This window comes from Clytia hemisphaerica, unplaced genomic scaffold, assembly GCF_902728285.1.
Source record: "Clytia hemisphaerica strain Z4C2 unplaced genomic scaffold, Clytia hemisphaerica genome assembly, whole genome shotgun sequence".
In the NCBI taxonomy this organism is placed as follows: domain Eukaryota; kingdom Metazoa; phylum Cnidaria; class Hydrozoa; order Leptothecata; family Clytiidae; genus Clytia; species Clytia hemisphaerica.
In genome coordinates this window covers 347,742-361,474 of record NW_027104140.1, presented here as the reverse complement: position 1 = coordinate 361,474, position 13,733 = coordinate 347,742, and positions in this window count along the sequence as shown.

The following is a 13,733-nucleotide window of genomic DNA, read 5'->3' as shown; positions in this document are numbered from 1 at the left end:
TCTCTTCTATTAAAAATTATGTAGCATTTAACATTCTCTTAATCTCTTAACATTCCATTGCTTAACCATTCTAAAAACAGACAAAACAACTTTACCTAGAGGACCTCTTTTTTCGGTTTTCCAATTTATCATCGTTGCTATCGTCGGCATCAGTGAATAGCCTTTCCTCCTCTTGCAAACAAAAATTGTGCAAAATGCATGCTACCATTGTGAGCTTGCAAATTTCTTCAGGATCAGTGATCTGAATTTTTTCTGTCGTTCGTCGAAATCTTCCTTTCATAACACCAAAGGCCCTAGGGCATTACGAGTAGATGCATGAACGAAGTTGAAGTTAGATTCGGATGAACGAGCACCAAGTTCGAGTCCTTTAAAGGGGGTTATCAAAAATGTTTCCAGGCCATAAGCAGCGTCAATTTGTGGTCACAAACAGCCTAGAGGACATTAGGCGGAAAGTCCTTTCTATTGGTGTAACTTCTGGTTTCCTCTCCTTGGCCCATTATGGGAATATGGCTCCCATCAATTGCGCCAATAACATTATCCATTCCTCTGAACGCTCGAAAACCCCTCACAACTTCTTCGGCTTCTCTGCCTGTTGGCCATTTTATCATACTGTCCATTAATCGGTCGAGTATGGCCTTCATTACTCGTCTGATCAGGCCATGAGTCGTTGACATTTGAATGTCAAGCCTGTCAGAAATTGATCGTAGGCATTCAGTGGGTAGCTATATACCAAAGAAAAACATATCTGTTTTAATATCAGAACAGGTTCTCGACCACCAGTATGCGAGACGATGAAAGCTTCATGGCTAACTATCTGCTGGGCCAACTTTTCGACTGAAACTTTGTGAAGTCGGAAATGCGATTTAAACAGCTTGTTGTGGAAACGTGGCACGGCTTAAAATGAAAAGAATGTATTCAATTTAATGAATAAACAACTTGTTTCATGATTATTTTGTATAATTTCCTTTGATATACTGGGTATTTAAGAGCCCACAAAGCCTTAAAATGTTCTTAAAGCCATAGTTATAACGTATGTTGATTCAGCAGATTGAAATAAATATCTTTTGTAATGAATAAAGAAAAATGTAGAGCAAGATTTTTTTCTTCCTTTTATTTACAAATTTGAAAGGACTCTTTTATTAAAATTTTGCTGACATCAGTTTCAGACGAGTCGGGTGTATATAACACCGTATAATTCCTTTAACGTGTTTTTGTTCATCGAAGCCTAATGATCTTTAAATAGTTTGTTCTTATGAAAATAGTGTGTTTGGATGATAAAAAGGGAAGAGGGGTTAGCAAAGAAATTTACCGATTCAAAGTATCCAGAACTCTTTTCAGAACATGTTTAAGTCTTTCTGGATTCGGATAACGCCTAGAAAAGGCTGCGAAGAATTCAAAGTCATCTTTATAATGGGGGGGGGAGGGGTTTGTACTTTTACGGTGTGACGGGATTTACCCTTTTTTAGTACGGTATTACGGGATTTGACGAAAAAGAGACGGGAAAACGTTATTTTAAAATCAAACGGTGACGGTATTCAGGTACATTTTTGCCCTGTACAAGCCGGTGTGACGGTGTTATTATTCTTTCAATTTTCGGGATTCCGGGATTTAGCAAAAAATTTTGACGGGAAAACGGTATTTCGAACCCCTACAAACCCCCCATATAATCTTCATCGATTAATTCCGTAATATCTTGCAGAAGGTGTAAAACTGAAAAGATTATTGCAGCTCTCTTTCCTCTTGTGACCACCATATTTGTTTACAAATAAAATTTAAAGGGACTCGCCACAACACATAATTTAAATTCTAGTCATAATTTATGTACGAAATATTATAGAGAAGCATAAATTATTTAGGCTAAAGTGACGAATCAGCATAATTCCGCATAAACTTTCAGAAACATAATGGCGGCATAGCAATGTACAAATTTGCCATGAAGCTATGATCTTTTGACATTGAAATTGTGGATTTGGCAAAATTGGTGAGTATGGCAAATTTTTCGTTAATCAGTTTCCATATTTTTCTCCAGTGGTGCATCTCCTGCCCGGGATCTCCTGCTTGTGAAGGGATAAGGGGGTTTGTATAGTTGTATGCCATATGTAGCTGCTTGTGCGTTTCCTAAAAGGTATGCTTATAAATGGAAGTATCGAAAGTGCCAAGTATTTTTCTTAAACACAAAAGGCTAATAGGCAAGGATAGGTAGAAAGCAAGCACATATATGTCTACATGGTATTTTCAGTTTTTGACGGAATAAACACTGTGAAAACGGCACAGACAAAATATGTACAGGAATTTGACTAGGAAAATAAAACAAATGATTACAGGAGCACAGTATAGTAAATAATGACACAATACAAACATATATTTACAAACATTTTATATACATCAACGAGCCAGAAAATGGCAAATACATAGCATAGACCGTAAACGGTTCACATAAAGAAAATCTAAGAAAAATATCAAAATATTCGGTGTCCTAAGGGAAAGCTTCCACCAAGATGCTGGGGAGGGAGGAGGAGCAAAAAACAGCAGTCTGCACTGAGGACCTGAAAAAGGCCCATGTGGAAAATCTGAGGCCTTAAAAGGGGCATGAAAGTGAGGCTAAATCAAGAGTCCGGATTAAGACAAAAACAAACCAATTGCATCTAAACCCTGATATACAAAAACATATATCAGACACTAAATTTGAAAATTTGAAAAAATAAAAAAATTTATAAATTTCAAATGTTGAAAAATTGAATTCGATAGCTTTTTATGATTTTGAAATTTTGAGGATATGGAAAATGTCCAGACTCCAATCTTTGTATCAAAAGTGCCAACTCAATGATTTATTTTTAATCCAAGCAAAATCTTTGCTTAAAGTTTAAATTTAGTAGTTTTAATGTGTTTATCTACTCCGTACTTTTTATTTGACCATTACTTTGCGATTTTTCTGCGGAACTGGTACTGTTGAAACCATGTAGTTTACAAATGTTTAATCGCCATGTCGCTTGTAATTTGTACAATACAATACCCAGTAATCATGGATTGATTGCATTCTTTGAGAAATTGACACACGTTTGGAAGTTCTGACTTAACCTAAATGCCAGGACAATAAACTTTTAGATAGGACCGACCCTTCATGGTAACATTTAGGGCTCTGCTTTTGGCTAAAACATTATCTATTAAACAATTTTAAGCAAATTGTGATAAGGATGCAACTTTCATAGGACAATTTAGTAGAGGATCATCAATCATACCGTTAACTCTGCTTAATGGATTACTACAAAAACAAAGCGGGAACTCCCCTAACATCCGGATACTTACAATTAAATTCATATTTTCAATTCTCGATACAATGAAAAAAGCGTGAAAACTAAAGTTTGAAATCATCAATAATTGCTTTGGCACTTTTGATACGAGGACTTGTCATCTATATTTAAACCGGTTGCTCTTAACTACCTACTTTCTCTTCTTGCCAGCTTGCTGTGGGCCTGTGGATGTGGATTGGAATGAGAGGGAGTGGAAGTGCCAAAATGAGACCACCATATAGAGACTATAGAAGAACGAAGAAAAAACGAGAAACGACATAAAACGACAAAAAACGAAAAAACGACAATAAAGAACGACATATCTGGTAAGTGAAACCTCTTTGTGAGGGAAATTCTATAGTAATCAATTTCCAATTTTTGAAGCGCTGACAACCCAAACGTACATCGGGCTCTCGGGACACGACCAACGAAGAACGTTAACTTCTGAAAAAGTTAGCTAATCTCATTGAATATGGATGTTGACAATTGGAAATCACCTCAAATACACCAAAATTTTATCGCAGACTTCGAAATTATCTTCCGCTTGTGATTAAAATGTGGAAAACTTTTGTTGTGAACTATGAACTTTTCCTTCGCATGCGTTTAAAATGTGGAATACTTTTGTTGTGAATTATGGACTTTCCTTTGCATGCGTTCAAAATGTGGAATACTTTTGCCGTGAATTTTGAGATTTTCTTCAATGTGTGATTAAAACGTCGAAAACTTTTGTTGTGAATTATGAACTTTCCTTCGCATGCGTTTAAAGGGACATAACAGTACTTGCGAAATTTGTAAACAAACTGTATGTAGCGGATACAAAATCAAAACAAACGTCACATGTCAAAATAAAAAATCAAACCAAATATGGCTAATTTTTAATGTTCAATTGTTTTACAAGTTGGTTTTGGACACGTGATTTTCATTGTTCTCTTTAATGACACGTGGTTCGCGCAATGTTTAAATTTTACTACTGTAAGGTCTCTTTAAAATGTGGTTTAATACTTTTGTCATTTTACTTTTTGGCATTATTTTGGAAAAATTTTTTCCCTGGTTTGAGAGTTTTTTTCTTTTTGGCATTAGGTGAGACCAAATTAATTTGTTGTTCTACAGGCCTAAGTACGGTGCCCGAGGATGGACATTCCAAATAAATAAGCAAAATACAAAATTCTAATACAAAATTAAAAATTCAAATACAAAATAAAAAATTCGAATACAAAATAAACAATTCAATTACAAAATAAAAAAATCAATTACAAAATAAAAAAATCAAATACAAAATAAAAAACTTGCATACAAAATAAAAAATCGGACAGCCAAAAAATCCCATAGCGATAGAGATAGAGCGCAAAGCGAAGCGAGCGGAAGGTTATCCCAAATTTTCAAAATGGCGGAAGCAGGAAAGGTGAAGTGTAAGCAGTGTCAGTTAATTGTGCCTGACAAGTGCTTTTGTGGTGCTTGTGGACATGTATTGTATTGATTCTGGGAATAAAGGAAAGTGTGACGAATCCTGTGAGAGTGCTTCCAGTAGCACAACTCTCAATCTCAAACAATTCCAAGCAGCCAAAAGTAAATCCAATAGAAAATCCAACCTGGAAATGTGGGAAATTCTCCAAGGTTAGAAATTTTGCATTTCCCATGGCTTTGAATTTTCAAAAATCCAGGTTGAAAAAAGCCAAAGTCTAAATTTAACAAGGTTGGAATTTTTTAAAATTCAGTTGGAAAAAAGCCAAAATCCCAGCTAAACAAGGTTGGAACTTTTTAAAATCCAGGTTGAAATCCAAAGAGTGATGGTAAAGATGTGGAAAAAGTGATCTTAAACAAGGTTTTTGTTTTTGTGAACAGTCACTCGCTAACCTAGGCTCGATGGTTTGGTTCCCGGTCAATCTCTCGTTATTGTTCTCACAGATACGTGGTTGATCTTAGATCACTCACACAGCTCAGCAGCGCAAAATTTGAATCTATGACACAAGTACCCTATGTGCTTCACTGTGCGAACTCACTGCGATTGACCGAGGCCGCTCCGAAGGGACACCTCACCTGACTGAAACTTACAGCTTGATTGCTCACATTATAGCCTAAAATCTAGCTTAGCTATACATCAAAACAGTTTTGAGTGAAAAATCGCTTGTGGTTTTCTCAAAGGAAATGCGCAGAAAATGGTTACAAAAACGTAATTTCCACATGGATTTTTAACGTTTTCCAAACTGTTTGGGAGAAACACGAATTTCCGACCCAAAAAGTCTAGTTTTTCAACCCGAAGTATCAAATTTACAAAAATTCGTATTTTCACATCGATTTTTTACCTTTTTTTCAATTCCCAAACTGTTTGGAAAATAAAAATTTCCCACCCAAAAAGTCATGTTTTCCAACCAGCCTTGGGTTTTTTCACTTGATTTTTCAAGGGCATTGATTTATTCTACAAAACCTATGGGTAATTTACGTTTTCCAAATCAGTTCTCAGGCGAGTTACGTCGTGTCCAACTAAAATGCAAACGAATAGCGCTCATTTTAGGGTACTCGTTCATACATCAAAAGAAGCGTATTCCAACTTATATTAACAAAATTGCTGTGTTGGAATTATTTTTTGCAACCAAAAAAAGTTATTTCCCAAAAACAAGGTTTTTGAAGTCATAACGATGACGTCATAAAAATTAAAAATTGAATATCTCAAGAACTACTCATCAAAATCACTTCAAATTTTCACCAAAAGTGTGTATTGATAAATTGTTTCAGTTGAAAGAAAAAAATATGAAAATTATTGATGACGTCAGCAAAAACTAAAAAAAAACGAAAAATTGTAATTTCTGATGACGTATTCAAAAATTTTGAATTTTTTTTCATGAATCGAAAGTTCATTAATAATCTTTTTCGGTGAAAATGTTAAGTGGTTTTGATGAGTATTTCTCGAGATATTCAATTATTAATTTTTATGACGTCATCGTTATGACGTAAAAAAACATGTTTTTGGGCAATAACTTTCTTTGGTTGCAAAAAATAATTCCAACACAGCAATTTTGTTAATGTACATCGGAATACGCTTCTTTTGATGTATAAATGAGTACCATAAAATGAGTGCTATTGGTTTACATTTTTTCTGTGATAGCAGTTGGTAATGATTGATTCTATTCTGTTCCAAAATTATGGTACTAATAATCACTTAAGTAAGTAAGTAAATATTTTGCAAATCAATTATTCAGATCATATTGATTTAGCAACAAGAACTTCTCCATTGGGTTTGTTTTAAAATTGTATTGTCAGTTTTCAGTCTATTTAGCATATGAAATTTTTGTGTTGCGTTAAGGAAAGAGTCTTTAAAGCATGTTTAGATGTATTAAGCTAGCATTTAAAAATAAAAGTTTCTTTGAAGTTTTGGTACCGTGTTTGTGCCTGATAATAGGGGGTGGGTCCCCTTAAATGTTACAAAATCAAATTTATCCGATTGGTATTTTGACCAATCCAAAAAGTCATGTTGGTATCGATACCAAATTAAGGGGGTAGGTCAGGGTGGTTCCCCCCTTTTTTTTTGAAAATTGTGATTTTCAAATTGGTATTGATACTAATTTTTGGGTGGTGGTGTTAACTTAGCTCAAAATGTCAAAAGTCAGGCTTTTGGGCTATGGGTTGGTATTATAAATGTTGACCCCCCCTACTATTTCGTCTACTTCTCAATATGGCCACAGTTTTAGCAGAAAGGTCTATTTGAGACAGGTTTAGACCGTCTAGACCATTTTTAAAGATGACACCCTGTTCGATAATTATTTACTCCAGCAGAAAAACACAATAAGTTTTCTACTGGAGTCAATATACTCTTAGCTTCCAAATAAACGCCCTCCCTGCTTGTTAATTTTAAGAATATTTTCAGCTGTCAAAGAAAAGGTTCCTTATTTTGCTCAAAAAAGCCTGATTTTAGCCTAAATTTACCTCATTTTTGGGTTTATTTGGAACCTAAGTAATAATTCAACAGGGTGTCTCCTTTAAACAATGGTCAGCTAGGGTTGATACCTGGGGTATTCATGAATTCCAGAATTAATACCTAAAAAGCATTGGTGGGGGAAATTTGGTTGACAGGCCTAATCCAAAAGGTACTCTCACTTACTTTCTTGCCAAAGAAAAAACATCGAAACAAATCTGATTTAATTACTCGAGCATTTTGTTCTTGACATTTTCAAAATATATCTTTATCTAATGATTATGACATTTTTTTTCTTCAAATAAATTTGGGAGGGGTTACACCATGAAAGGCTGTTAAAAAGGGGTGTAAAAGTTCAAAACTTATAAATTAACAAGTTGAAAAAAATCATCAATGGCTTTACCCTCATGAGTATAGCTATTACAGGGATTACATTCATTGGAGGGTCAATATGTATTGCAAATTAAGACTTTCAGCCTTTGTGCTAGCTGCTTGCTTAAACATTTGATATCTTGATTTATTGTGTTTTCTAGAAATTACAGACAATTTGACATTTTTGTTCTTAGCTTTTCTGTTTTATTTCATTATTTAGAGGCCCTAAAAGAGGTGAAACAAAACTATTTTTGTGGTGTGGATAATGCTATGGAACCACTGCTGACCAATAGTCACTCTATCGTGGACGGAGAAGTTAAATCCATACGTAAGCATTCAATGAACACTTCATACGACCAAAGCTGTATATCTAAATGGAAAAATATAATTTAGAAAACATCCGGATTTGAACGTATTGGTTCAAGGAGGGGGGTGAATGTTTTAACCTTGATGGGGGCTTTCAGGAAATTTTATAAGAAGTTGGGGGAAGAAAGTGAAAAACCTAGGTATAATATTTCAATAGATGATTAAAAATGTGTCTATATTTCACTGCAGGAAATTGTTATTTTTGTTTAAGCTATTATTCAAAACTAGCCGGTACCCGGCGTCGCACGCCGGTTAAGCTGTAGCTGAACGCACTAAAAGTCCTTTGGATGTTGAAGCTGGCTTAAAAAAGCGATCAAATAAAAAAAAAGAAATCTGTACAACGTTTAACTCTAACCTTCCCCGGGTGTCTTATCTTTTAACCATATTTGGATCGTTTACTGCCCCCCTCCCGAGACATAAAGCCCTAGTCCCCCCCCCCCCGGGAAAATGACGTACACTTTTTTAGCAGTAACGACCAATGAAGTATAAGCCCGAAGGGCTAGAAGTCAATCTCCTTGGTAGGATTTGAAGCCAACAAATCCTACCAAAGTAGCGCGGCCTTGAGCGGCTCGCCTGGTTTTTACACAAATGACAGATTAATACTATAAAATTTACCTCTAAATTTCGAAAAAAAATATCAATCGTAAACAAAGGAATTGCTAGATTCAATCTGTCGTCAAAAATGCGGCGCATTTTTTAAGCTTCACTTTTTCTGCTGAGAAAGGTTGGAGATTGAACTTTAGCCCTTCGGGCTTTAAACTCAATGGTAACGACGGCTTGAATATTTTTATAAGAAAAAAAGAGTGAACTGATTTTTTCTTATGCTTTATATCGCCCTTTGAATGCTGTTGTTGTCCACAAACCTTTTTATGTTTTGATTTACTTTTGAAATATTCTTTTCTATGAAATGAAATTGTTTTGTTTTGAAAAGAATTCGAATGTCATTAATAAATACGATCGTTAAATACATTCGAAAACATTTAAAACAAAAGAAGAGAGAAAAAGGCAAGTCTGGGCAGAAGTTAAAATTACTAAATGTAGATGGGCCTTAAATTTCAAAACAAAGGCTTAATAAAGTCTAAACCAAGCTCTATCCGATCTTCTGCAAATGGCGCGAATCCAATAAAACAAATTTGTGGAGCAAGAGACTAAAAGTCATAATTTTAAAACCCAAACAAAGCGAAAACGAAAGTAGAAAACACAGACAAACACACATACAGACTACCACTATTAATATATAGATGTAGCCTGGGAATCCAAGCTCATAATCTTATAAAAAACAAAAAATACCTCACCTCACAAAGTTCTAAAACCCTTGTTGACAGACTTTCTGAACTTTGGAAACCCAGGCAAACACACATAATCAACTTACCATAAAAACTCATTTCACAAGCTCTAAAGACTTTCAAAACTACCAAAAACCACATCAAGACATCAACCACGTGTATTTAGAGTTCCAGCCAACAGCCATTTTGTTTTTAAATGAATCTATGTTTTTATTTTCATTTGTTTTCCCCTTTTCTGCAGAGTCAGCTTTTTCCATATATTATGCGTGCGAATCGAAATTATCAAAATACGCACGAAAGTACTGCTAAGTAATACGCACAAAATCTGACCAATCAGACTGAACCTGCATTGCAGGGAAAATCTCCCTGCAGGCGAGTTACCTGCGCCTAGCGTTAAATAAGCAGCAAAAATATCATAAACTAGACTGTAACCAAGGTTTAACGCTTGGATTCCCAGGCTATTCAAAATGTGATGAATCGGTTGAATGGAAATATTTTCTTCTAATGGGGGGATCCCGGAAAAAGGGTAGGTGGGTGGGAGACCAGATGGGGGTTTTGGGCCCCACATGGGGGGACATGACAATCTACTTTAAACAGTTCTTTGAAGGGAATTCTGAGAATAGACACAAATGCGAGTGAATATGCTATAATTTGAGTTACTAATGTGTGGTGGATGGTGAATAATACCTTGAAAGTTGGAGGGGTTGCATCAAATTTTGAAAGGCAATAGAACCTAGGGTAGGGGGGTTGCTCTACACTAAGAGGGGTTAGTGACCCCTTACAAACTATACCATAATAGGTTGACTTAGGTAATAGGTTGATTCGCAAAAGTAAGTCCACGTGAAAGTTTTGTAAATTTACAATCGTACAAATAAAATCTTGCGAAAATTGAAACACAATTAAATGACATTGTATTTTCCCCATTTCAACCTTTAATTTCATTTTTTCCTACTCGCTAATCAAGTTATGTATGTATTTCCTTCTTTGGACAAACTTTAATCTTGAAAGATTGAAAATATGCAGATGAGCAACTATACTACCTATCTTCTGAATATAATTCCGAATTCGAAGTCACTAAATTAAATATTCAAGCCCCATTTCGCAGAAGAGGTCAATTTGCAAAAATAAGTCCGGGACGTGAATAATTTCGTGAAAATTTTCATGAAAAATTTCGATTCGCGAAAAAGGTCCACGCAAATTAACTCACTTTTAAGCTATTTTTAATGATTTCATATCAAGTAAGTACAATAGAACTATTAAAGGAAGCAGTGGTATGTGATGATGGTTATGCAGTTTTTCAAGCAATTAGATACAGGGCTCTGTATCTCCCTCCCGAGAAGTATTACTCTTCAAGATAAAGAAAGTTTGCTAAGGTTGGAACAGGTCTTTTATTCCTTTGGAAAATATAATTTAATAATGTCGATGATGCCTTGATTGGTCTTTATCAATTCAAAAATAACTAATAACACTAGGGCTTTGGCTTTTTTCAAAAATGTGTCCTGCCAAGCGATTTCCATACAGCAAAAACACACACCGGTTTTGACTCGGTTTTGACTCGCAACACACCGGTTGAGATCGTTTTTTCCCGACTTAAACCGGTTTAAAACGGTTGAGAAATCGGTGTCAAAGTTTCTAAAATTGAGTATCTCGAGCTTGTTGATTTTTACATACAAACCGGTGCAAAACGGTTTGAAAAGTGATCTCTACCGGTTTTGGAACCGGGTCAACCCGGTTTACGGAGCCGACAAAATCAAAACAAATGTTGATAAATTGCAGAATGGAATGAAAAGGGAAGATCCTATTGCGACATTACGTTCCGCATTTTAGCCTGAAAGCATGAGCAGTTTGAGCTCTGACCGTCTCTTTCGAAAAAACCTTTTTTCTTTGACCTTCACCTTGAGAGGTAGAAACAAAATTTAAATAAATTATTACAGTGTGTTGTTGTCTTGGGGGTGTTTCGATGATTGAGCAAATCAATTTGTTGCTTGGTTTCTGTTTGTTGAAATACCATTAATCTGAAGTACAGTAAGTGTGTTTTTAGATTTAGTTAGTTCTAATTCATTCTGTCTTTGAAATGAGTTTCTAGCAGGGTCCAAGCAAAAAAAAATACGAAAAGAGGCAGGATTGGAGGTCAACATATTGTTATTGATATGATAAATTTAAGATTTAATCAGTAGCAAAAACTGTAAATTGTTTCAAATTACTGACTTAAATCCTGTGTTTGGAAGGTGGTTGGTTGCTGTCACCCAATCCTGAATTTAGGGAGGTGGGTCTGATGGTCTATCTTGAAGATTATAACATTTTGAACAATAATCTTTACAATTTACAATCGTTAAATTTAAGATGAAAAAGCTTCTTCAAAAGTAGTTCCTCCCAAAATAATACCTTTAAAGCTTGGTACTCACTTGTTGAAAAAAGTGGCGTTTAACACTAGGCGCACGCATTTAACTTTTCAGATCATCTATGTACTCACATGGTACTCACTGGGAGCTTTTTAGCAAAGAGGGATAGAGAAAGAGGGAAAAAGTGAAACGAAATCGAAAGTAAAAGCCAAAAATTACAAAAGAATTGAAAAGAATTAATCTTGTTTACATTGGCTGTGTCTTTGAACTTTAAACGCACATATCAAAGTTTTTGATATGCGCGTTAAAATATTTTTTTTTCTAAGTTCGATAAACGCCGGTGTTTAACATTAAACGCAGGCGTAGAAATTAAACGTTGGCGTTTATTGAGTGTACTCACTAGAGATCTTATGGTTTTAGACGTGCGCGTTTAAAGTTACACGCCGGCGTTTAGTGTTAAACGCCACTTTTTCAAATAGTGAGTACCAAGCTTAAGGGAACCTTTTTTGATGAGCACTAATTTGACGAACGAACTAATCTAAGATTTTTTAATTTCGGCGAGAACTAATTTTGGTCAAACAGGAATTTTTTTAAACTTCGCCGAATCAAAGATTTTCTAATTTTGGTAAAAACTTATATTGGCGAATGGGCGAATTCCAGAAAATTTTTGTTACCCCCCGTCGGACGACGTGCATTTTTAAATTTTTTCTAGCCTCGGAAATAATTATTCTTTTCCAGTGGTGGTCGGAAATTACGATAAAAATCCATTTACTTTTCCAAAATGCATCAGAAATTCCACTCTTTTTTGCCTACGAGTTTAGAGCAGTTGAATTGAATTGAATTGACGGTACTAATTGGACTCTGTTAGTTATTCCCAAAGATTTTCCAACAAAATTATTCACAAGTAACATAATCTGACATAATGAAAAATTATAACTAATTGAACTGGACTAATACATGAATGGTGTCAAAAATAAACACTCCCATCCTGCTCAACTTGCATGAAAAATTTACAATTATAATCTGTAATGAAACTTAAACAAACAAAACTTCTAGTTTGAGTTGAATCTTAGAAAATAAAACTTTGAAAATGGTTCAGGTCAAGTAGATCTAGACTTTAGACGATTTAAAAAATTAGAAAACTTATTTTACCAGCTATTAAGCAAAAAAAAATATGTTAACCAAGAATAATCCTGCTCAACTTGCATGAAAAATTTACAATTATAATCTGTAATGAAACTTAAACAAACAAAACTTCTAGTTTGAGTTGAATCTTAGAAAATAAAACTTTGAAAATGGTGGCAAATATTGATTTAAAAATCTGAGAATTTCAAATATGGATTCAAAAGTCAAAGTTTCTGGCTTAAATTAAATTAAATAACCTTTCTTACTATTTTTAGACATTGGAACAGCTACACATCATACACAAACAGCTACACAACATACACAAACAGCTATATAACATACACAAACAGCTACATAACATGACACAAACAATGCAAACGAGGATGCAGTTCTTTGGGAACTTATAGAGGTAAGTTTTTCTTTGAGATTCACAAAATTTAAGAACGAACATTACGATGCATCTTAATCTATAAAATATCACGGATACCAAACCTGATTAAAGAAAGTCAATTAGATTCAAACTATACTTGAAATTTCCAAATAAACCTCGTCACTGGTACGATTTGCATTAACTTTTCAAAAATAAAGTGGATTTTAAGCAGTTTACAAGTCAAAGGCAATAGGCTTATAACATCTTAATTCTTCAAAATGGCTATATTATTACTTCTTTTTAAAACTTTACACCTATTTCTAGAAAACCCAGTAATATAAAATTGTTCTTGTAAAAAGTGTGTACTTTAATTAGATCAATTTTTTGCAAGATGGACTTTTTGATCAGATTGAAGAACAAATGCATTTTCAGTTTTTTTTTGTTTTTTTTTGGACCCACTTAAGTCTTGCAAAAAGTATCAGATCAAAGTACAGTCTAGGGATTTGAGGCTGGTGGTAGTTTGATGTGTTTTCGGTACTGTCTCATTTTCTCACCAAGCTTTGAGGCAACATGCCCTTTGTTGAAATCAAACCCAGGCTCAAGGTTAAACTCTTCCTTGAGCTGTGCAAAAACAATCCGGACACGTGCCTCGTTCAATTTCAACAGCCCATA